The sequence below is a fragment of the Ovis canadensis genome, chromosome 7 (genome assembly GCF_042477335.2).
Source record: "Ovis canadensis isolate MfBH-ARS-UI-01 breed Bighorn chromosome 7, ARS-UI_OviCan_v2, whole genome shotgun sequence".
Taxonomy (NCBI): Eukaryota; Metazoa; Chordata; class Mammalia; order Artiodactyla; family Bovidae; genus Ovis; species Ovis canadensis.
The window spans coordinates 23,713,452-23,735,677 of record NC_091251.1 but is presented as its reverse complement, the minus strand read 5'-3'; the positions used below and the strand labels follow the sequence as shown (position 1 = coordinate 23,735,677).

The 22,226-nt window shown below is 43.5% G+C and overlaps 1 long non-coding RNA gene across 1 annotated transcript in view; it reads left to right on the top strand.

Annotated features, from left to right (window-relative positions):
• Positions 1–21,898, top strand: part of LOC138443303 (uncharacterized) — a 55,597-nt gene extending 33,699 nt beyond the window's left edge. Inside the window, exons 2-3 of the long non-coding RNA XR_011258065.1 lie at positions 19,998–20,239; positions 20,652–21,898. This is a non-coding gene — a long non-coding RNA (uncharacterized lncRNA). The remainder of the gene's footprint in view (positions 1–19,997; positions 20,240–20,651) is intronic.
• The last annotated feature ends 328 nt before the right edge of the window (positions 21,899–22,226 follow it).

Sequence of the window (22,226 nt, the reverse complement as noted above, 5' to 3'; positions counted from 1 at the left end):
CTGGAATAGGTACAGGTATGAGAAAACTCCATATTGCTGATCATCAGGGAACTGCAAATTGAAACTATAATGAGATATCTCATCATACTTGTTATGAAAATGACAATAGATAAGACAAGCAAGACAAGGCTTGCAAGGATGTGGAGAAAAGAGAACCCTAGATCACTGTTAGTGAGAATGTAAATTGTACAGTCACTGTGGAAAACATTATGGAGGATCCTCAGAAAATTAAAAATAGATCTACCATATGATTCAGCAATTCTACTTCTCAGTACATATCTGGAGGAAGTGAAACCACTATCTGGAAGAGACACCAGTGCACTTCCATATTCACTGCAGCATTATTTACAATAGTCAAGACATGGCAAAAATCTGAGTGCGTATCAATGAATGAATGGATAACGGAGCGGTGAGATATATAATAGAATATTATTCAGGCATAAAAAGAGAAATCCTGCCATTTCTGACAACATGGATGGGACTTGAGAGTGTTACACTATGTGAAATAATCTGACAGAAGAAGACAAATTCTATATGATCTCACTTATAAGTGGAATCCAATAAAAGTGAATTTACAGAAAAAAATAAATGTAGATATTGAGAAAGATGGGTGATAAATGCTATCACTAAATCTGCCATTTTTAACCTCAAACCTCTTCCCTTGTGCTTTAAAACTCTTTCACCAGAATGGAAATATAAGACAAGCCTCATCACATGAGCTATCCTCATCCTGAGGTGCCCTGGTAACTCCGTGTCCTGATTTGGGCATAAGAGCTCAAAATGGGACATGATGGGGTTCCCTTGCCCTTGCCTCCCATCATCTAAGAGCTTTTAGTTCTTGGCTCACTCACTTCCCTGAAAGCCAGGGACTCCACTCTATGGTAGTTTTACTATGGTAAAACTGAAGCCCAAGAGTTCATATCTTAACAATTTGATTCTATTAATATCTGAACTAACAACTATTCAAAGTCCTGTTTGCCTTCTGTATAATTCCCTGTAAAACTCCTGTGTATCTCCTGTATAACTCCTGTATAATTCCCTGTATAACTGACTCATAGATAACTCTGATTAGGTTGTCAATGACAAAATGTTCCTTGCCATTCAGTTCAGTTCAGTTCAGTCACTCAGCCGTGTCCGACTCTGCGACCCCATGAATCGCAGCACGCCAGGCCTCCCTGTCCATCACCAACTCCCGGAGTTCACTCAGACTCACGTCAGTGATGCCATCCAGCCATCTCATCCTCTGTTGTTCCCTTCTCCTCCTGCCTCCAATCCCTCCCAGTATCAGAGTCTTTTCCAACGAGTCAACTCTTCTCATGAGGTGGCCAAAGTACTGGAGTTTCAGCTTTAACATCATTCCCTCCAAAGATATCCCAGGGCTGACCTCTTTCAGAATGGACTGGTTGGATCTCCTTGCAGTCCAAGGGACTCTCAAGAGTCTTCTCCAACACCACAGTTCAAAAGCATCAATTCTTCGGTGCTCAGCCTTCTTCACAGTCCAACTCTCACATCCATACATGACTTATCAGTAAATAAATAATGGTACAGCCATCAAGCCATCAAGCCATCACATCATAAGGCCCCAAAAGTGAGCCCCGAGGGAACTCAGGATAGAAAGAATGCCTGCCATCTAGCAGTCAACTGCTGCAGTCACTCTGATGGTGCGCCTTGCGGAGACTCAGGATGAGAAAGTACAGGGTACTGGCCCCAGACAGCTGAGGAGTGATTTCAGTGAGCCTGGACTCTTGCATCTTCCCATTTGTAGAATAGTGCTAAATGTCTTAACTTGAGATATCCGCTGCTGAGATATCTGGTTTTCTTTAATTAAGAGTAATCTTTTGCTATTCTGACTTTCTGATCTTTGTTGCAAAAATATCTATATACCCTAGCTCCTCCCTTATCTTCTCAGAGTAGTCCCTTAGAGCTATCTGAGAGGCTGTGTCCCAGGCTTAAGTCCCCCAATTTGTCTGCCAAGTCAAACATTGTTTTCAACTGTCAAGCTGTGCATCTTTTTTTTTTTTTCAGTCAGCAAGGTCAGATATTGTCTCCTCTTGGAGATTTCCATGGAGCAGGGCTTGAGGAAAGATGGTAACAGGCATCACCTACGGAGCAGGGTCCAGGCTGATCGCCTCCTGCATGTGGTTTCAGTGGACATATAGGTGGGGTCAGCATAAATTTGGCATTCTTAGAGACATAAAAGCCAAAAGACTTTACATTTACTGATATTTCTTTCTCCTAAGGCCTGCACGTGACACCTACTCTTAGGGTAGAAGATAAAACATTCTACTCTGTCTACTCCTTTTCCAAAAGTGTCTGCGTCCCAGAGGAATTGAAAAGAGACAGCAGCAGGAAATCCAGTACTTCTAAAAGGGAAATCTCCCCAAGTTATCTCAGGATGAGAGCATGAAGTCACTACTGTTACCTTGTCAGGGGCTGGAAGGTGAACCTGGAGGCTGCCTATGTAAACCACAGGGAGTTCACAAGTTGGTGTCTAAGGTTGAGGGGAAGGCGATGGCACCCCACTCCAGCACTCTTGCCTGGAAAATCCCATTGACGGAGGAGCCTGGTGGGCTCCAGTCCATGGGGTCGCTAAGAGTCGGGCACTTTCACTTTTCACTTTTCACTTTCATGCACTGGAGAAGGAAATGGCAACCCACTCCAGTGTTCTTGCCTGGAGAATACCAGGGACAGGGGAGCCTACTGGGCTGCCTTCTATGGGGTCGCACAGAGTCGGACGCGACTGAAGTGACTTAGCAGCAGTAGCAGCAAGGTTTTCCTTGGGGGAGATTTTTTTTTATTAACTTATTTATCTTTATTTTTTGGCTGTGGTGGGTCTTCGTTACTGCATGCGGGCTTTCTCTAGTTGTGGCAAGAGAGGGGCTACTGTTCGTGGAGGTGTGCAGGCTTCTCATTGCAGTGGCTTCTTCTGTTGCAGAGCGCAGGCTCTAGGCACGTGAGCTTCAGCAGTCACAGCTCTTGGGCTCAGTAGCTGCGGTACACAAAATCGGGGTCGCCGGCACTGCAAGGCGGACTCTTAACCATCGGACCACCAGGGAAGTCCCCTTGGGGGAGATTTTAGTTGAGACTTTCCTCTGCTACATGGACAGTCCTCTGCTTTCCTCCTTCTCTTGTTTCTACCTCTACACCTTTAAGTCTACAATGTGGCCTTAACTCTGCATATTTTACTGATTGCCCTTACATTCCAGCAAAAAAACTAAACACAACAGAACATTGGTGCTTGTTCCCTTCCTCAGTTTACTGTGACTCAAGCCATGAGCCCCCATTTTGGATTTCATACTTTGAAGGATGGGTCAGAAATGACTGTGCCTAAGGTTTCATTGATTTCTTCAAATGATGTAGTCCAATTATGGACCAGGAGCCCACTGCTTTTAAATAAAGTGAAGGAATAGGAGTGTTTAATCTTGCTTTCAGTGCTAGAATCAGCATAGGAAAAAAAAAATACAGGAAAATATCAAAAACTGTTGATTCATGATGTCAGTTCAATAAATGCATCCTTTCTTTTCCCCTTAAAGCGGCTGGTTTTGTTGCTGTTTTTGTTGTTTGTTTGCTTTGTATTTTAACTTTTCATTTGGGTTTCAGAGTTATTAACTTTCATTGTTGAGGCCAGTGTGAGGAAAGCAGGAGAGACTCCATCTTGAAGCCTGTCATTCATCTGAAAGGCAAGATGGAAACTGGGCCTGAACCCTGCCCAGGAGTGAGGAAACCATTGCTAATGAAAACCAGGTCTCCTGGAGACTTTCCTCCCTACAGATGGCAAATGGAGGTTATAGTTGAGGCCAGGTTGCTCCTGTTAGATTAACCTTGGAGACATCCCTCCTTGATGTATAATCATTGTTCCCCTCCCCACTTTAACCTTAATTGCTTGTCCTCCTAGCACCTACTTGTAAAACTCAATCATATACAACAAAGAGGTTGCTAACATGTAACCAGTCACCTAGCGGGGGTTCAGTTCAGTTCAGTTGCTCAGTTGTGTCTGACTCTTTGTGACCCTATGAACCACAGCACGCCAGGCCTCCCTGTCCATCACCAACTCCTGGAGTCCACCCAAACCTATGTCCATTGAGTCGGTGATGCCATCCAACCAGCTCATCCTCTGTCGTCCCCTTCTCCTCCTGCCCTCAATCTTTCCCAGCATCAGGGTCTTTTCAAATGAATCAGCTCTTCACATCAGGTGGCCAAGGTATTGGCGCTTCAGCCTCAACATCAATCCCTCCAATGAACACCCAGGACTGATCTCCTTTAGGATGGACTGGTTGGATCTTCTCGCAGTCCAAAGGACTCTCAAGAGTCTTCTCCAACACCACAGTTCAAAAGCATCAATTCTTCGGTGCTCAGTTTTCTTTATAGTCCAGCTCTCACATCCCTATATGACTACTGGAAAGGGGGTAAAAAACTGGGCCTCTCAGAAATATCAAGGTCCTTGTTGAGAACTGATTCCCCTTGGACCCACTGGCATAATAAACTGTACTCCACTGTCTTGAGTGTCCTCCAAGGTGTGTTTTGTGACTCCGGGTTCCACAGTATTTCTGGTACATTGGCCGGGAAGCCCTCAGAGAGACAGGCCCATTGAGCCTCGGCCTGCGGCTTGCTGGGATGAGAGCCTCCAGGAGGGGAAGGTGCCTCCGGCTCCGGATCGGCTCTTGTTTTAGTGACTTGTCCTTCCAGGCAGACTTCACAAGACTGTTGTCAACAGAAGGGATGTGCACATGTAGGTCCCACTGTAATAGTGGAAGAAGGGGCCTGATCAACCCCTTGGGGCTGGATGAGCATGTGGCGGCTGTGCCCTCATAGGCTTGGTGGGGAATTGTTTACTGAAATAAGTGGTACTCTGTTAACTAGGCCTGTACTGACTGACTGTCAACGTATCTTTTGGTTTCCAAGGGACTGCCCCCTTTGCTGAGACACCTCCCGTTCTCCTTAGGGACTCAGGGATCTCCCAAAGCATTGTTTGGGGTCGGATTGGGAACCATGGCTTTGGACGCACGTTTGCCTGCACCAACCAGTGATAAGATGGTCTTGGATTTAGCAAGGATCAGACTTGTGCAGAGAAGAGTATGTGGAAGCCTTAACTGATTGGATCTGGCTGGCTACCGAGAGAGGGAGAGGAGTATGAGAGGTAATAGAGAAGGAAACTGAGAGCAGGATGGGTAGTGGAGAATCCAAGCCGACCGTTACAGGATGCATGGTTCAAAACTTCAGAAAGGGCTCTGGAGGAGACTATGGTGGAAAGTTAACCCAGAATAAGCTTAAAAGCTTTTGTGAGATAGACTGGTCATCCTTTGGGGTAGGATGGCCCTCAGAGGGAACCCTAAAATTGGACAAAGTTTGGGCTGTGTTCTCTGTGGTAACTGGATAGCCAGGCCACCCAGATCAGTTTCCACACATTGACTCATGGCTACTAATTGCACAAAACCCATTCCCTCGGGCCCGGGTATGTTACCTTGACAAAGGAGAAAGCAAGATTTTGCTGGTACAGGCAGAACCCAGGCAAGAAAAGTCAGGAAAAAAAAATATATCAAGATCCAGAGGAAGAGGAGCTTCCCCTTCCTCCCCCATACTGGGAACACATGCGACTCCCAGAGCAGGAGAAGGAAGTAAGGAAAGAGAGAGATTTTCCTCCCCCAGCTCCCCCGGTGGAGGTCGCTCCTTTCCCTCCTACTGCACCACCGAGTACGATGGGAGCGACTGTGCCAGCATTATACCCCCCCTCCCTGGTTCAGAGGAAGGGAAAGGGGGAGAGCCAAGTGTTCAGAGCCGGATGAGGTCTACAAAGAAATCTCAAGAGAGAGAGGTTTTGAAGATGCCTCTTAGGGAGTCCACGCAGCACCGCAGGTGGGGTCCGTTCAGTTCAGTTCAGTCACTCAGTTGTGTCCGACTCTTTGTGACTCCATGGACTGCAGCACGTCAGGCCTCCCTGTCCATCACCAACTCCTGGAGTTTACTCAAACTCATGTCCATTGAGTCGGTGATGCCATCCAACCAGCTCATTCTCTGTCATCCCCTTCTGCCTTCAATCTTTCCCAGCATCAGGGTCTTTTCAAATGAGTCAGCTCTTCACATCAGGTGGCCAAAGTATTGGAATTTCAGCTTCAGCATCAGTCCTTCCAATGAACACCCAGGACTGGTCTCCTTTAGGATGGACTGGTTGGATCTCCTTGCAGTCCAAGGGACTTGTAAGAGTCTCCTCCAACACCACAGTTCAAACGCATCAATTCTTTGGCGCTCAACTTTCTTTATAGTCCAACTCTGACATCCATATATGACTACTGGAAAAACCATAGCCTTGACTAGATGGACTTTTGTTGGCAAAGTAATGTCTCTGCTTTTTAATATGCTGTCTAGGTTGGTCATAACTTTTCTTCCAAGGAGCAAGAATCTTTTAATTTCATGGCTGCAGTCACCATCTGCAGTGACTTTGAAAGTGAAGTCGCTCAGTTGTGTCCGACTCTTTACAACCCTATGGACTGTAGCCTACCAGGCTTCTCCGTCCATGGGATTTTCCAGGCAAGAATACTGGAGTGGGTTACCATTTCCTTCTCCAGGGGATCTTCCCAACCCAGGGATCGAGCCCGGGACTTTGGAGCCCCCCAAATAAAGTCTGTCACTGTTTCCACTGTTTCCCCATCTATTTGCCATGAAGTGATGGGACCAGATGCGATGATCTTAGTTTTCTGAATGTTGAGTTTTAAGGTGGGGTCAGATGGGCACATTCATCCTGGCCCCACTGCTTTTTACTACCAGCCATTTTCCATATCTAAGGAAAGGGGACTATTGATAAAGAGATAAAAAACAAAGAGGCAATTCTGCCGCTGTTGGAAGCACTGTGGGAACCCGCTGCAGTGGCAGTAATGCACCATAGAGGCCACCAGAGGGCAGACACACCTCAGGCGAAAGGGAACTGTCTGGCCGACCGACCGGCAAAGCAAGCAGCCGCCCAGGACAATACGGCAACCAAACTTACGGTGATGCCTGCGGTGTCTAGCCTACTAACCACCAAGCAGCCCCAGTCTGTGATGAGGATAAAACCACCTGGGTGCAAACTGAGCAAGATTTTAGCTCAGTATTTTGTCACACCATGTCTAATAGCCTTTTGTACAGATGCAAGCCGCACATGTGTAACCTGTGCCAAGAATAAGGAAACATCTAGAAGTGGACTTCACTGAGGTAAAGCCAGGCCAAGGACACAGATATTTGCTGGTGATGGTATGTACGTTTACGGGATGGGTAGAAGCTTACCCCACCAAGATTGAAAAAGCAAAGGAAGTGGCCCGATTCTTGCTGAGACACAGTATTCCTACGTTTGGGTTCCCTCTGAGTATAGAATCCGATAGTGGGCCTGTATTTGTGGCTGAATTACTCCAACTGGTCTGCAAAGCAGTAAACATTAAATGGAAACTGCATACAGCGTATACGCCACAAAGCTTAGGAAGAGTTGAGAGAATGACCCGGACCATCAAGGTGACTTTGGCAAATGGCTGCAAGAAACTTGGTGCCCCCCTGGATGGACGTGCTGCCATTAGTGCTAATGAGGATCAGAATGACCCTTGGTCCCACAGGTATTCCCCCTATGAGATAATGTTCGGGAGGCCTTCTCCACTTATTCAGTTAGGAAGGGCGGTGGGAGGAGATACCCCTCATCCAAGGTAAGGAGCAGCGGCTGTGCTTTGCTGGAGCAGCCGTGAAGAGATACCCCACGCCCAAGGTAAGAGAAACCCAAGTAAGATGGTAGGTGTTGCAAGAGGGCATCAGAGGGCAGACACACTGAAACCATACTCACAGAAATCTAGTCAATCTAATCACACTAGGACCACAGCCTTGTCTAACTCAATGAAACCAAGCCATGCCCGTGGGGCAACCCAAGACGGGCGGGTCATGGTGGAGAGGTCTGACAGATTGTGGTCCACTGGAGAAGGGAATGGCAAGCCACTTCAGTATTCTTGCCTTGAGAACCCCATGAACAGTATGAAAAGGCAAAATGATAGGCTACTGAAAGAGGTACTCCCCAGGTCAGTAGGTGCCCAATATGCTACTGGAGGTCAGTGGAGAAATAACTCCAGAAAGAATGAAGAGTTGGAGCCAAAGCAAAAACAATATCCAGTTGTGGACGTGACTGGTGATAGAAGCAAGATCCGATGTTGTAAAGAGCAATATTGCATAGGAACCTGGAATGTCAGGTCCATGAATCAAGGCAAATTGGAAGTGGTCAAACAGGAGATGGCAAGAGTGAATGTCAACATTCTAGGAATCAGTAAACTAAAATGGACTGGAATGGGTGAATTTAACTCAGATGACCATTATATCTACTACCACGGGCAAGAATCCCTTGGAAGAAATGGAGTAGCCATCATGGTCAACAGAAGAGTCCAAAATGCAGTACTTGGATGCAATCTCAAAAACGACAGAATGATCTCTTTTCGTTTCCAAGGCAAACCATTCAATATCACAGTAATCCAAGTCTATGCCCCAACCAGGAATGCTGAAGAAGCTGAAGTTGAATGGTTCTATGAAGACCTACAAGACCTTCTAGAACTAACACCCAAAAAAGATGCCCTTTTCATTATAGGGGACTGGAATGCAAAAGTAGGAAGTCAGGAAACACCTGGAGTAACAGGCAAATTTGGCCTTGGAATACAGAATGAAGCAGGGCAAAGACTAATCGAGTTTTGCCAAGAAAATGCACTGGTCATAGCAAACACCCTCTTCCAACAACACAAGAGAAGACTCTACACATGGACATCACCAGATGATCAACACTTAAGTCAGATTGATTATATTCTCTGCAGCAAAAAATGGAGAAACTCTATACAGTCAACAAAAACAAGACCAGGAGCTGACTGTGGCTCAGATCATGAACTCCTTATTACCAAATTCAGACTGAAATTGAAGAAAGAAGGGAAAACTGCTAGACCATTCAGGTATGACCTCAATCAGATCCCTTATGATTATACACTGGAAGTGAGAAATAGATTTAAGGGCCTAGATCTGATAGATAGAGTGCCTGATGAACCATGGAATGAGGTTCGTGACATTGTACAGGAGACAGGGATCAAGACCATCCCCATGGAAAAGAAATGCAAAAAAGCAAAATGGCTGTCTGGGGAAGCCTTACAAATAGCTCAGAAAAGAAGACAAGCGAAAAGCCAAGGAGAAAAGGAAAGATATAAGCATCTGAATGCAGAATTTCAAAGAATAGCAAGCAGAGATAAGAAAGCCTTCTTCAGCGATCAATGCAAAGAAATAGAGGAAAAGAACAGAATGGGAAAGACTAGAGATCTCTACAAGAAAATTAGAGATACCAAGGGAACATTTCATGCAAAGATGGGCTCAATAAAGGACAGAAATGGTACGGACCTAACAGAGCAGAAGATATTAAGAAGAGATGGCAAGAATACACTGAAGAAATGTACAAAAAAGATCTTCACGACCCAGATAATCACGATGGTGTGATCACTCATCTAGAGCCAGACATCCTGGAATGTGAAGTCAAGTGTGGGCCTTAGAAAGCATCACTACAAACAAAGCTAGTGGAGGTGATGGAATTCCAGTTGAGCTATTTCAAATCCTGAAAGATGATGCTGTGAAAGTGCTGCACTCAATATGCCAGCAAATTTGGAAAACTCAGCAGTGGCCACAGGAATGGAAAAGGTCCGTTTTCATTCCAATCCCAAAGAAAGGCAATGCCAAAGAAGGCTCAAGCTACCGCACAATTGCACTCATCTCACACTCCAGTAAAGTAATGCTCAAAATTCTCCAGGCCAGACTTCAGCAATACGTGAACCGTGAACTTCCTGATGTTCAAGCTGGTTTTAGAAAAGGCAGAGGAACCAGAGATCAAATTGCCACCATCTTCTGCATCATGGAAATAGCAAGTGAGTTCCAGAAAAACATTTATTTCTGCTTTCTTGACTATGCCAAAGCCTTTGACTGTGTGGATCACAATAAACTGTGAGAAATTCTGAAAGAGATGAGAATACTAGACCACCTAACCTGCCTCTTGAGAAATCTGTATGCAGGCCAGGAAGCAACAGTTAGAACTGGACATGGAACAACAGACTGGTTCCAAATAGGAAAAGGAGTACGTCAAGGCTGGATATTGTCACCCTGTTTATTTAACTTCCATGCAGAGTACATCATGAGAAATGCTGGACTGGAAGAAACACAAGCTGGAATCAAGATTGCCGGAAGAAATATCAATAACCTCAGATATGCAGATGACACCACCCTTATGGCAGAAAGTGAAGAGGAACTAAAAAGCCTCTTGATGAAAGTAAAAGAGGAGAGTGAAAAAGTTGGCTTAAAGCTCAACATTCAGAAAACGAAGATCGTGGCATCCGGTCCCATCACTTCATGGGAAATAGATGGGAAAACAGTGGAAACAGTGTCAGACTTTATTTTCTGGGCTCCAAAATGACTGCAGATGGTGATTGCAGACATGAAATTAAAAGACGCTTACTCCTTGGAAGAAAAGTTATGAGCAACCTAGATAGCATATTCAAAAGCAGAGACATTACTTTGCCGACTAAGATCTGTCTAGTCAAGGCTATGGTTTTTCCAGTAGTCATATATGGATGTGAGAGTTGGACTGTGAAGAAGGCTGAGTGCTGAAGAATTGATGCGTTTGAACTGTGGTGTTGGAGAAGACTCTTGAGAGTCCCTTGGACTACAAGGAGATCTAACCAGTCCATTCTGAAGGAGATCAACCCAGGGATTTGTTTGGAAGGATTGATGCTAAAGCTGAAACTCCAGTACTTTGGACACCTCATGGGAAGAGTTGACTCATTGGGAAAGACTCTGATGCTGGGAGGGATTGGGGGCAGGAGAAGAAGGGGACGACCGAGGACGAAATGGCTGGATGGCATCACTGACTCGATAGACATGAGTCTGAGTGAACTTTTCATGGGGTCGCAAAGAGTCGGACAAGACTGAGCAACTGAACTGAACTTATTACCAAGAGGAGGGATGAGGTATCACTGCAACTGGAACAGTTGGGAGAGGTAATCCATGATATCATCCTTTATGTTCAAGAAAGGATTCCATTTTCTTTAGATACTACTATGTGAAAAGCAAAGGAGAAAAGGAAAGATATAAGCATCTGAATGCAGAATTCCAAAGAATAGCAAGAAGAGATAAGAAAGCCTTCTTCAGTGATCAATGCAAAGAAATAGAGGAAAAGAACAGAATGTGAAAGACCAGAGATCTCTACAAGAAAATTAGAGATACCAAGGGAACATTTCATGCAAAGATGGGCTCGATAAAGGACAGAAATGGTATGGATATACCAGAAGCAGAAGATATCAAGAAGAGGTGGCAAGAATACACAGAAGAACTGTACAAAAAAGATCTTCCCGACCTGGATAATCACAATGGTGTGATCACTCATCTAGAGCCAGACATCCTGGAATGTGAAGTCAAGTGGGCCTTAGAGAGCATTACTGTGAACAAAGCTAGTGGAGGTGATGGAATTCCAGTAGAGCTATTTCAAATCCTGAAAGATGATGCTGTGAAAGTGCTGCACTCAATATGCCAGCAAATTTGGAAAACTCAGCAGTGGCCACAGGACTGGAAAAGGTCCATTTTCATTCCAATCCCAAAGAAAGGCAATGCCAAAGAAGGCTCAAGCTACCACACAATTGCACTCATCTCACACTCCAGTAAAGTAATGCTCAAAATTCTCCAAGCCAGACTTCAGCAATACGTGAACCGTGAGCTTCCTGATGTTCAAGTTGGTTTTAGAAAAGGCAGAGGAACCAGAGATCAAATTGCCACCATCTTCTGCATCATGGAAATAGCAAGAGAGTTGAAAAAACATCTATTTCTGCTTTCTTGACTATGCCAAAGCCTTTGACTGTGTGGATCACAATAAACTGTGGAAAATTCTGAAAGAGATGGGAATACCAGACCACCTGACCTGCCTCTTGAGAAATCAGGTCAGGAAGCAACAGTTAGAACTGGACATGGAACAACAGAACGGTTCCAAGTAGGAAAAGGAGTACGTCAAGGCTGTATATTGTCACCCTGCTTATTTAACTTCTATGCACAGTACTCATGAGAAACACTGGACTGGGAGAAGCACAAGCTGGTATCAAGATTGCCAGGAGAAATATCAATAACCTCAGATATGCAGATGACACCACCCTTATGGCAGAAAGTGAAGAGGAACTAAAAAGCCTCTTGATGAAAGTGAAAGAGGAGAGTGAAAAGGTTCGCTTAAACCTCAACATTCAGAAAACGAAGATCATGGCATCCAGTCCCATCACTTCATGGGAAATAGATGGGGAAACAGTGGAAACAGTGTCAGACTTTATTTTTGGGGGCTCCAAAATCACTGCAGATGGTGACTGCAGCCATGAAATTAAAAGATGCTTACTCCTTGGAAGAAAAGTTATGACCAACCTAGCTAGAATATTCAAAAGCAGAGACATTACTTTGCCGACTAAGGTCTGTCTAGTCAAGGCTATGGTTTTTCCTGTGGTCATGTATGGATGTGAGAGTTGGACTGTGAAGAAGGCTGAGCGCTGAAGAATTGATGCGTTTGAACTGTGGTGTTGGAGAAGACTCTTGAGAGTCCCTTGGACTACAAGGAGATCTAACCAGTCCATTCTGAAGGAGATCAGCCCTGGGATTTCTTTGGAAGGAATGATGCTAAAGCTGAAGCTCCAGTACTTTGGCCACCTCATGCGAAGAGTTGACTCATTGGAAAAGACTCTGATGCTGGGAGGGAATGGGGGCAGTTGGAGGAAGGGGATGACAGAGGATGAGATGGCATCACTGACTCGATGAATGTGAGTCTGAGTGAACTCCGGGAGTTGGTGATGGACAGGGAGGCCTGGCGTGCTGCGATTCATGATGTCGCAAAGAGTCAGACACGACTGAGCAACGAACTGAACTGAACTGATGCACCCATACTCACCAGGAGATTTAGTATCGGTAAATGATTGGAAACAGCAGATGGTATCCCCCACCTGGGGAGGGCCGTACACTATTGTAGTAACCACTCCCAGTGCAGGTAAAGTTTCAGGTATTACTCCCTGGACTCACCACACTCGGCTCAAGACAGCAGCGGAGGGAAAGGGACACTGCCCACACTAATCCAGAAGAACCACTGAAGACCCGACTCATCTTCCATCGACGACCACAGACCCAGGATGGAGCTGGTACAGATGACTCTACTATTCCTAGTCGGCGTGACAACCCTACTGGGACTGCAGACTCAAGATAAGGTGCTCCTGTCCTGGGCCCACTTGTATGCGAACTCTGTAACACTTCTAACTGTTTGTTTGTGGGGCCATGCCTTTGTCAGTGATCGGTGGACTTCCCTGGTGGGTGTCTCCCCTCCGCAGAGGGGACTTAGCCCCCTGCTTTCTTTTTTTGAGACAACAACAGGAAACATTTCTTTGATAACTCACAACCTGTCACTTCTTTCTTGGTGTAAACTGGACTCTAATCAGATTGATCAAGGCCATGGGGTGACATTTAAAGCAAATGCAAGCTTTTCAGAAGTAACAAAAGCCTATACTTTTTACTTAAAAAATTTTAAAGAAGATAAAAACTCTATGGCCAATAAAAAGGGCCAATCCATCATGTACTTTGAACAATTTTACCAGATATGGGATAAATATATTCGGATGACTCCAGAAAAAGGCCAACCTATTGTCCCTGCCCCTATCTGTTGGGAGCAAAGGGAACAAAAGAGTGGATTTGGTGACTGTCCCATAGATCCAAAAGAATTAAAATATGTGGGATACTTATCTTCTGAGCGATGTGAACAAACATAAGAGGTCACTTATCGCCCAGATTTACTAGCTCACTGGCCTGGCTCAGACTGGAAGGGCAACCCTGGGATCTGATGGGTGGCCCCAACAGCACCCAATGACTGTATGGATCGAACTTACAGCCTTGGCTTCCAGTCAGTTGGGTCGGCCGCTACACTTTAGGATTTGCCTTTGCTCATGGAAGTATTAAGCCATCCTTACAACAAGCCCTAGTAACTTTGCCTTATTGACATGCAGTGGGCAAGGTCTATATTTCAATGGTGTGATTACATAGCTGCCTTGTTTATACCATCTATAGAAACAACAGACATTATGATTAAAGTAGAAGCTCTAACTAACTTCATGAAACAGGCCCTCCTGGACAACACAAAGGCAATCCAAGTTTTAAATGAAGAACAAATACAAATGAGAAAGACAGTGATTCAAAATTTGATGACTTTTGACATACTTGGGCTTCCCTGGTGGCTCAGAGGTTAAAGTGTCTGCCTGTAATGCGGGAGACCTGGGTTCAATCCCTAGGTCGGGAAGATCCCCCTGGAGAAGGAAATGGCAACCCACTCCAGTATTCTTGCCTGGAGAATCCCATGGACGGAGGAGCCTGGTGGGTCCCAAAGAGTCGGACACGACTGAGTGACTTCACCTTCTAACTTTCACTTTCTTTGACATACTTATGGCTGCCCAAGGAGAGACTTCTGCTACAATTAAAGTTAAATGCTGTGTATATATCTCTGATTTATCTGGCAATGTATCAGCTGCTCTAGACAGCATGAAAAACCAGGTAAAAGCTATGTGAAATGATAATCCTCCTTTTTGGATGTTGGTATTTTCTTGGATCAAAGGTGATTGGTAGAAAAATCTTTTTGTAATTATTTTGTTAATCATTGTATTACTAATTTGGGGGCCTTGTATTCTTTAGTGTATACCTCAATGTGTAGCCTCCAGACTGACAGCCCTGCTGCAGTTACATAGCCCCCATGTACAATACCTACCCATGACTGATGCCCATTGCTAAAGATAAGATGAGCGTCAAGAGGGGGCAATGTTGGGGCCAGTGTGAGCAAAGCAGGAGAGACTCCATCTTGAAGCTTGTCATCCACCTGAAAGGCAGGATGTAAACTGGGCCTGAACCCTGCACAGGAGTGAGGAAACCATTGCTAATGAACCCTCCCTACAGACGGCAAATGGAGACTGTAGTTGAGGTCAGGCTGTCCCTGTTAGATTAACCATGAAACATCCCCCCTTAATGTACAATCATCGTTTCCCCCCGCTTTAACCTTAATTGCTTGTTCTCCTAGCACCTACTTGTAAAACTCAGTCATGTACAACAAAGAGGTTGCTAATGTGTAACCAGTAATGTAGTGGGGAGTATAAAACTGGGCCTCTCAGAAACAGCAGGGTCCTTGTTGGGAACCGATTCCCCTTGGACCCGCTGGTGTAATAAACTGTACTCTATTGTCTTGAGTGTCCTCTGAGGTGTGTTTTGCAACTCCAGATTCCACAACAATAATAAGATTGAATAGTGATTTTATAATGATTATTTGCCTGATTTACCCGAATATTTATTTCTAAGAGAAGAAATTGGAAACTTTCAAAAATCTACTCAAAGCCTGCTACATATTTTAATTAGAAAGGCAAAGCCTCTCTATATTCATCTACTGAATTTTCTTGAAGTGAAGTGAAGTTGCTCAGTCATGTCCGACTCTTTGCAGCCCGTGGACTGTAGCCCACCAAGCTCCAATGTAACTCAAATCTGAGTATGTATTACACATCTCAGAGATGGTGGGGTAGGGTGGGGAACATATACATATTATGTGCAAAGAATATACATACATATTTGTCAAATTAAAAAATCGTCACAACCTAAAAAGTTCAGAGTTACATTTTACTTGGTGGGAATTTTTAGGACTTCAAGCCTGGAACACCAGCATCTCAAGGAACCCCGAGAGAACTGTTCTGAGGAGGTGAGAGGGGGGGCCAGGTTATACCCAAGTTTTGAAACAAAGGTAGTCTGAACATCAAAAGAGTGTTGTTAATTAAAGAAAACCAGATATCTCAAGTTAAGGCATTTAGTGCTTTTCTGTATATGGGAAGATGCCAAGAGTCTGGGCTCACTGAAATCTTCCCTTTCATATGCATCTCACCTACCTGGGGGCAGTATCTTGTGTTTTTTCACATCCAGAGCTCCCCTTAGAGAGTGGGAGTTCTATTGGCTGCTAGTTATCATGTATGTTTCTCCTTCCAGAGTGCCCATAGGGCTCAGGGACTCACACTGAGGGCTGGATTCGCTAATGACTATGACATCCTTACTTACTGAAAAGGCAGGAATACTCCATTTCTCAGAGTTTTCCCACTGATATGAAGACTAGGCCCTTAGCCCAAGAGAACTTTAAAAATATTTATTTGTTCCCAGAAGGGTTGAGCAATGCTGAGAAATCTGTTGAACAATGCTCTACCCTCTTCATTAACTTGGAATTTGTTTTCCCTGCGGTGTTACACAGGAGTATTTTCCTTTGTATTATTTATACTCAAAGGGCTTATCAAGCAAATTAATAATGTGAAATGGATTAAAGGTAAAAATCTTTAAAATACTGAGGCAAAACTTTTAAAGCACCCATTTGAGGCTTGAAAATTAGTTTTCTCTAGGCACAAAATAACAGGGTGATTACAAAAGATTTCTTCAAAGTTTCCCAAAGATTTCCTAAAAATCTTGACCAGGAAACATATGGTTAGCTTATTTGTTGTCATTACCTGAATTTGGAAAAATAAAAGCACTTTTCTTTAAAAATTCCTCTGCTGCTGCTGCTGCTAAGTCGCTTCAGTCAGACGGCAGCCCACCAGGCTCCCCTGTCCCCGGGATTAATGGAGAGATAAAAAGACAATTATTTTAAGATGTTAAGGCAAACAGGAGGAGAAACTGGGGGCTCCAGTGACCTCAGAAGCTGCAGCTTCAGTGGCCTGGAAGGACAGAAGCCACACCAGAGAGGATTCAGGAGAGTGGAGCACCAAACTTTCTTTTCTAGAAGTTTTAAGACAAAGAAAAGAGGAATGGGGGTGGTACTGGGTTAAAATGAGGTTGCTTGTTGTTTAAGAAAAATCTGACTATGTTTGTAGCTTGAGAATGATTCAACAGAAAGGAAAGACTTAAAATGTTGGAGGAGAGAGCATTGAGTAGACAGGAAGTAATGGGACTAAAGGCAGGATGAGGGCGCAGTGGAGTGATTAGGGTTCAAAAAGAAGCGGAATAATTTTTATTTTAAGTTGGACAGGTAAATGGGTTAAAAAAAAGTCGGGGGTGGTGAGGTTGGAGTCCTAAGGCTGCTAATGTGCTCACCAAAGCAAGGGAGTAAATCAAGAAAGAGGACTCCACAAGCCCAGATGTCCAAGAAGAGAGGGGCACGGGTGAGGTACAAATTGTTAGGTAGTCAGTGTAGGGTTGAGAGCCTCAGTCTTCTTCTAATTTCAACTTATTCACTCCGTTAGCCCAAAGCTCCAGTTTCTAGGCATTCAGAGGAATGCCTCTCTGGTCTGGAGGGTCATAAAACTTTCAGACCCAGGACAAGACAATCATTAACTGCTGTCCAGTATATCAAGGAGAACTGCAGGTAAATCATTAACTCTTAAACATGCATCTGGTTCCTAAATAATGATCTGGGGTCTTGAGATAGTGTTGAGGGATGGCGTCTTAATGTCTCAGGAACTGAGAAACTGGGAACCAAAAGAAAGCCATAAAAATGAAAAACTGGACATTGCAACATTCAAACTGATTGGTCAAAAATGATATATACTAACGTCACAAGGCAACCAAAAATGTACAGATCAATACTAGTAACGATATAAGAACTGCTGTTATCTCCTTCTTTTTGGGTCTCTTCACCCCCTCTCAGGGTCTATGCTGAGAAGTTTGTATCTCTATCCTTTAAAATAAACTTTGCCTGTGTGTTTTCGAGTTTGAACAATTCATTCTTTGGTTCCATGAACAGAACTTGGTTTTCACATCTCAAGGGTAATGCCAGGAGGGCAACCGTCAGTAGAAGCCTAGAGGGATCCAGGTTGCAATAGTTTGGAGAGCTCTTAGGGAAAGAAAGGGCCCTTGGGGAAAATGGAATTGATAGATTACCTGATGTTGTTGATTATCTGGGAGAAGAGATGACAGATCAGATGGACAAATGGAAAAAAGTCAAGATTAGGTACCAAGGAAACCATGCAAGTCAAACATAACTTCAGACACCTAGTACATGCTGGATGCTATGTGCTGCTGCTGCTGCTGCTGCTAAGTCACTTCAGTGGTGTCCGACTCTGTGCGACCCCGTAGACTGCAGCCGACCAGGCTCTGCCGTCCCTGGGATTCTCCAGGCAAGAACACTGGAGTGGGTTGCCATTTCCTTCTCCAATGCACGAAAGTGAAAAGTGAAAGTGAAGTCGTTCAGTCATGTCCAACTCCCTGCGACCCCATGGACTGCAGCCCCCCAGGCTCCTCCGTCCATGGGATTTTCCAGGTGTACTTTAATATGTATACTTTTATTAATCCTCCTCATTTAAAGAAGAAGAAACTGAAGGACAGCGAGATGAAATCAGTTGCTTAAAATCACAGATCTAATAAGTGACAAAAGCAAAGGTCTCCAGAGTCTCTAACCCTAACCACTAGAATATACTGCCTCTCCAGGGAAGGGGAATGAGAATGAGAAATAGAAAGAGACAAGAAAGAAATGCTATCATTATACACTCTGTGGCTATGCAATGAATAATTTTTACTAGCCATAACTACATATTAACTTCCTATTAATTTATAAAATTAATTATGTTATTTTGTGAAAAATGTGATGTGATTAGACTGTCAAGATAGCAGATAGAAGTGCTCAATGGGTTAAGCTTTCAGCCCACATGCAACATAAAAGATAAAACACAACAAATATAGTCAACAGGTCAGGAAATAAAAGCACAAAATATTATTTAAAAATATGCAGTTGGGACTTCCCAAAGACTCTGCTTCCACTACAGAGGGCATGGGTTCAATCCTGGTGGGGAAACTAAGATTCCATATGCTGTGCAGTGTGGAAAAATAAAATAAAATAAATGTTTAAAAAAATACGGAGGTAATAAGGAAAAACTGCTTGAATAATTGAAAGTGATTACCTCTGGGGAGGGGACCGAAAAGGATCTGAGGGAGATGCTACTTCTTTTTATTTTATGTTTTATAATATTTGCAACGTTTAAAAAACATTGTATAGGAAATCCCCTGGTGGTTCGGTGGTTAGTGCTCCACACTCTCACTGCTGAGGGCCCAGGTTTGATTCCTTATGGGGGAACTAAAGCCCCACAAGCCAAGTGGTGTGGCAAAAAATCCACAAACAAACAAAAACCCTTGTACATATATTAATTTAATGGAAATGAAGGAGAAGGACTGGGGTGGGGGCACTATAGCACTTGGATTGTTTTTTGCCTGAGTCCCAAAATTTATAGCTATTTTTTCCTACATGAATACTTCCTTGTTTACCTGGAACTGAAATTAATTAAACTTTCACTATCAGATTGAGGTCCCAGGACCTTTATACGAGAAGACTGGAGAAATTTCTTCTTTTCTATTTAAACACCAATAGAATGCCTCACTAGGTTTTCTTTTCATAGTTGAGAAAATTTTAGGGAATTAGAATAATTAGTTTTGTTGGCTTTTAAGCCCTTCTTGAACTAGAAATTAAAATTTGCAATGAAGTTTTCTAAAATCAAAAGTTATAAAACAGCAAGTGCATGACTATTTTTTTTCTCTAATAACATATGTATATCAATATTGTTTTCAGTTCAGTGAGTGTTTTTAAACTCAACATTGCCTTCTCCTTCCTAAAAGGGGGGAAAAAAAAAGAAAAAAAACACTTCAAATTCGAAAGGAGAAAAAAGCAAATTATAAGCTTGTTATTTATAGTATGTCATATATATATGCATGTATAATTAACCTGTATAAAAGGAGCTAATTTAGTTAATTTAAGAACATTTTTGTGGGGAGAATATTTCACATGGTCTGCCAAGAGCTACAGTCTTATTAAAACAGGCCTTTTATTGCTTATTCCTGAGAAAATTACCTATATGTGAGGAACACTGTGCAACTGTCTTTCTTGAAAAGGCCTGCAGAGCACTTAAAATAAAATTAAGGTGCCACTGTTTTCTGTCATGCCTGCTGACATTACGTCTGTTCTCTTTGACTCACCACAGATGCAAAGGATGTTACCGACCAGACCTTAAGGAGTAACTGCAAAACCCTCAGAACCAGGAAAGGAGGAAAACTTCAGACTCGGCATGAGGACAAAAAAGAGTTACCAGCTAGTCCATTTCTACAGAGATCAAGCCATTAGCACTGTTGCCCACAACAGTGCACCCAGAAGGGACTTCAGGATGGAGAAAGCCAAGAAGCATTCTGCATTTTACCCCAGAGATAGTTAAGATGCATCTCTAAGGTAAAACATCCTGACCCCTATATAATTAAGAGGCATATCTATGAAAAAATTTCAAGAATCCTAGATTCCTACCTTTTCCCATTCATAGAAAAGTATTGGAATAATTAAAAATATTGAAATTTCAATTATTTCAATAAAAATATTGAAAATTGAAATAATAAAAAAGTATGAAATAATTACCTTGAGATTAGTAGTTATCTTTTTATGTTTGACCACATGTTTTTTCCCCAGCTAAAAATTTATTATTTACATTATCTATTTATTATTTACATTTATCCTGGCTTTCCCCTTCTCTCTCTGAAGCCAATTTCTCAATTTGGTCTTATCTGAGAGGCCATCTCCTGGGCTATGATTCACAGTAAGGTCCCTGAATACACCTGAACTCACTTTACACTGTGTATTTTTCTTTCAGTTGACAGCGGCCATATTCCTTTGAGATCTTCCAGAAGAGAGGAAGAATCAGCCTGCATAGATTATTTAACATTTTTAAACTGGTTTATTAATACCAGTCATGTCGGACTCTGCAACCCCATGGACTGTAGCTGGCCAGGCTCCTCTGTTTATGGGATTTCCCAAGGAAGAATACTGGAGCTGATTGCCAGTTCCTACTCCAGGGGATCTTCCCCACCCAGGAACTGAACCTTCGTCTCTTGCATCTCCTGCATTGGCAGGTAGATTCTTTATCAATTTAATTTCATGCATGGTTAGTCCCCATTCTGCAGATGATAAAACTGAGGCTCAGAGGTCATCCAGCCAGTTCTTGGTTGAAGCTAAAATTTAAAACTTTATAGCTTTAGAAGTTCAGGCTTCCAGTATGCTTTTTGGGTACCTTGGGCACAGTCTACAAATTCTCTGGTCATTAAGTTGTGTTGTCTCTTTGCCAGCTGATGTTAATATCATCATAGAAACCTTCCACATTTGACAAAGATTTGAGAAAAAAAAGCTCAGGATTCAAGAGGCCTGGATCCTACTACCAGCTCTGCCTGTAACCCAGTGGTATGCTCCAATTTCCCTAAAAGGTGAGGAGACTTCATAGCCCCAGCAGGCTCAAACTGAAGTAGATTTCACACCTTCCCCTCCCCAGAAGCTGCCTGACTCTTCCCAAGGGAAGAGCAACTCCTGGCACCCAAGTAGTCTCCCAGGGTGAGAAGTGGGCCCAGAATGACCATCCCAAACAACAGTGAACCTGACTAGACAGTCTCAGTGAGATCCTTGGCTTCTGATGAGTCATAGACAGCCACCAAGCAGGAGGCTGCACCAGTCTGGTACTGTTTAGGCTGGTTTTGTCGTTGTTGCTGTTTTAAATTATTATTTTAAAAATTTTAGTTGGAGCCATTTCTCATTACTTTCCATGGCTCTGAGTAGGGCCTGCTCCATTATTTCTCTTCCTCTAAATGCTGGCACCTGAGATTCAAGGAGATTCTGGTACTGACCACCACTCTTGGACCCTTTTAATCAACAGAAATTGATAAGGGGCCAGAGGAGAATTTCAGGCAAGAAACTCCAGCCCCAATAAAGGCGGAGAAACATCACAACCTCAGATATGCAGATGGCAGAAAGCAAAGAGGAACTAAAGAGTCTCTTGATGAGGGTGAAGGAGAAGAGTGAAAGAGCTGGCTTAAACCCAAATCTTAAAAAAAGAAAACTAAGTTCATGGCATCTGGCTCCATTACTTCATGGCAAATAGATGGGGAAAGGTGGAAGTAATGACATATTTCCTCTTCTTGGGCTCTAAAATCACTGTGGATGGTGACTGCAGCCATAAAATCAGAAGATGTTTGCTTCTTAAAAGGAAAGCTATGACAAACCTAGACAGTGTGTTGAAAAGCAGAGACATTACTTAGTCCACCAAGGTCCATATAGTCAAGGCTATGGTCTTCCCAGTGGCCATGTACGGTTAGGAGAGCTGGACCATAGAGAAGGCAGAGCACCAAAGAATTGATGCCTTTGAACTGTGGTGCTGGAGAAGACTCCTGAAAGTCCCTTG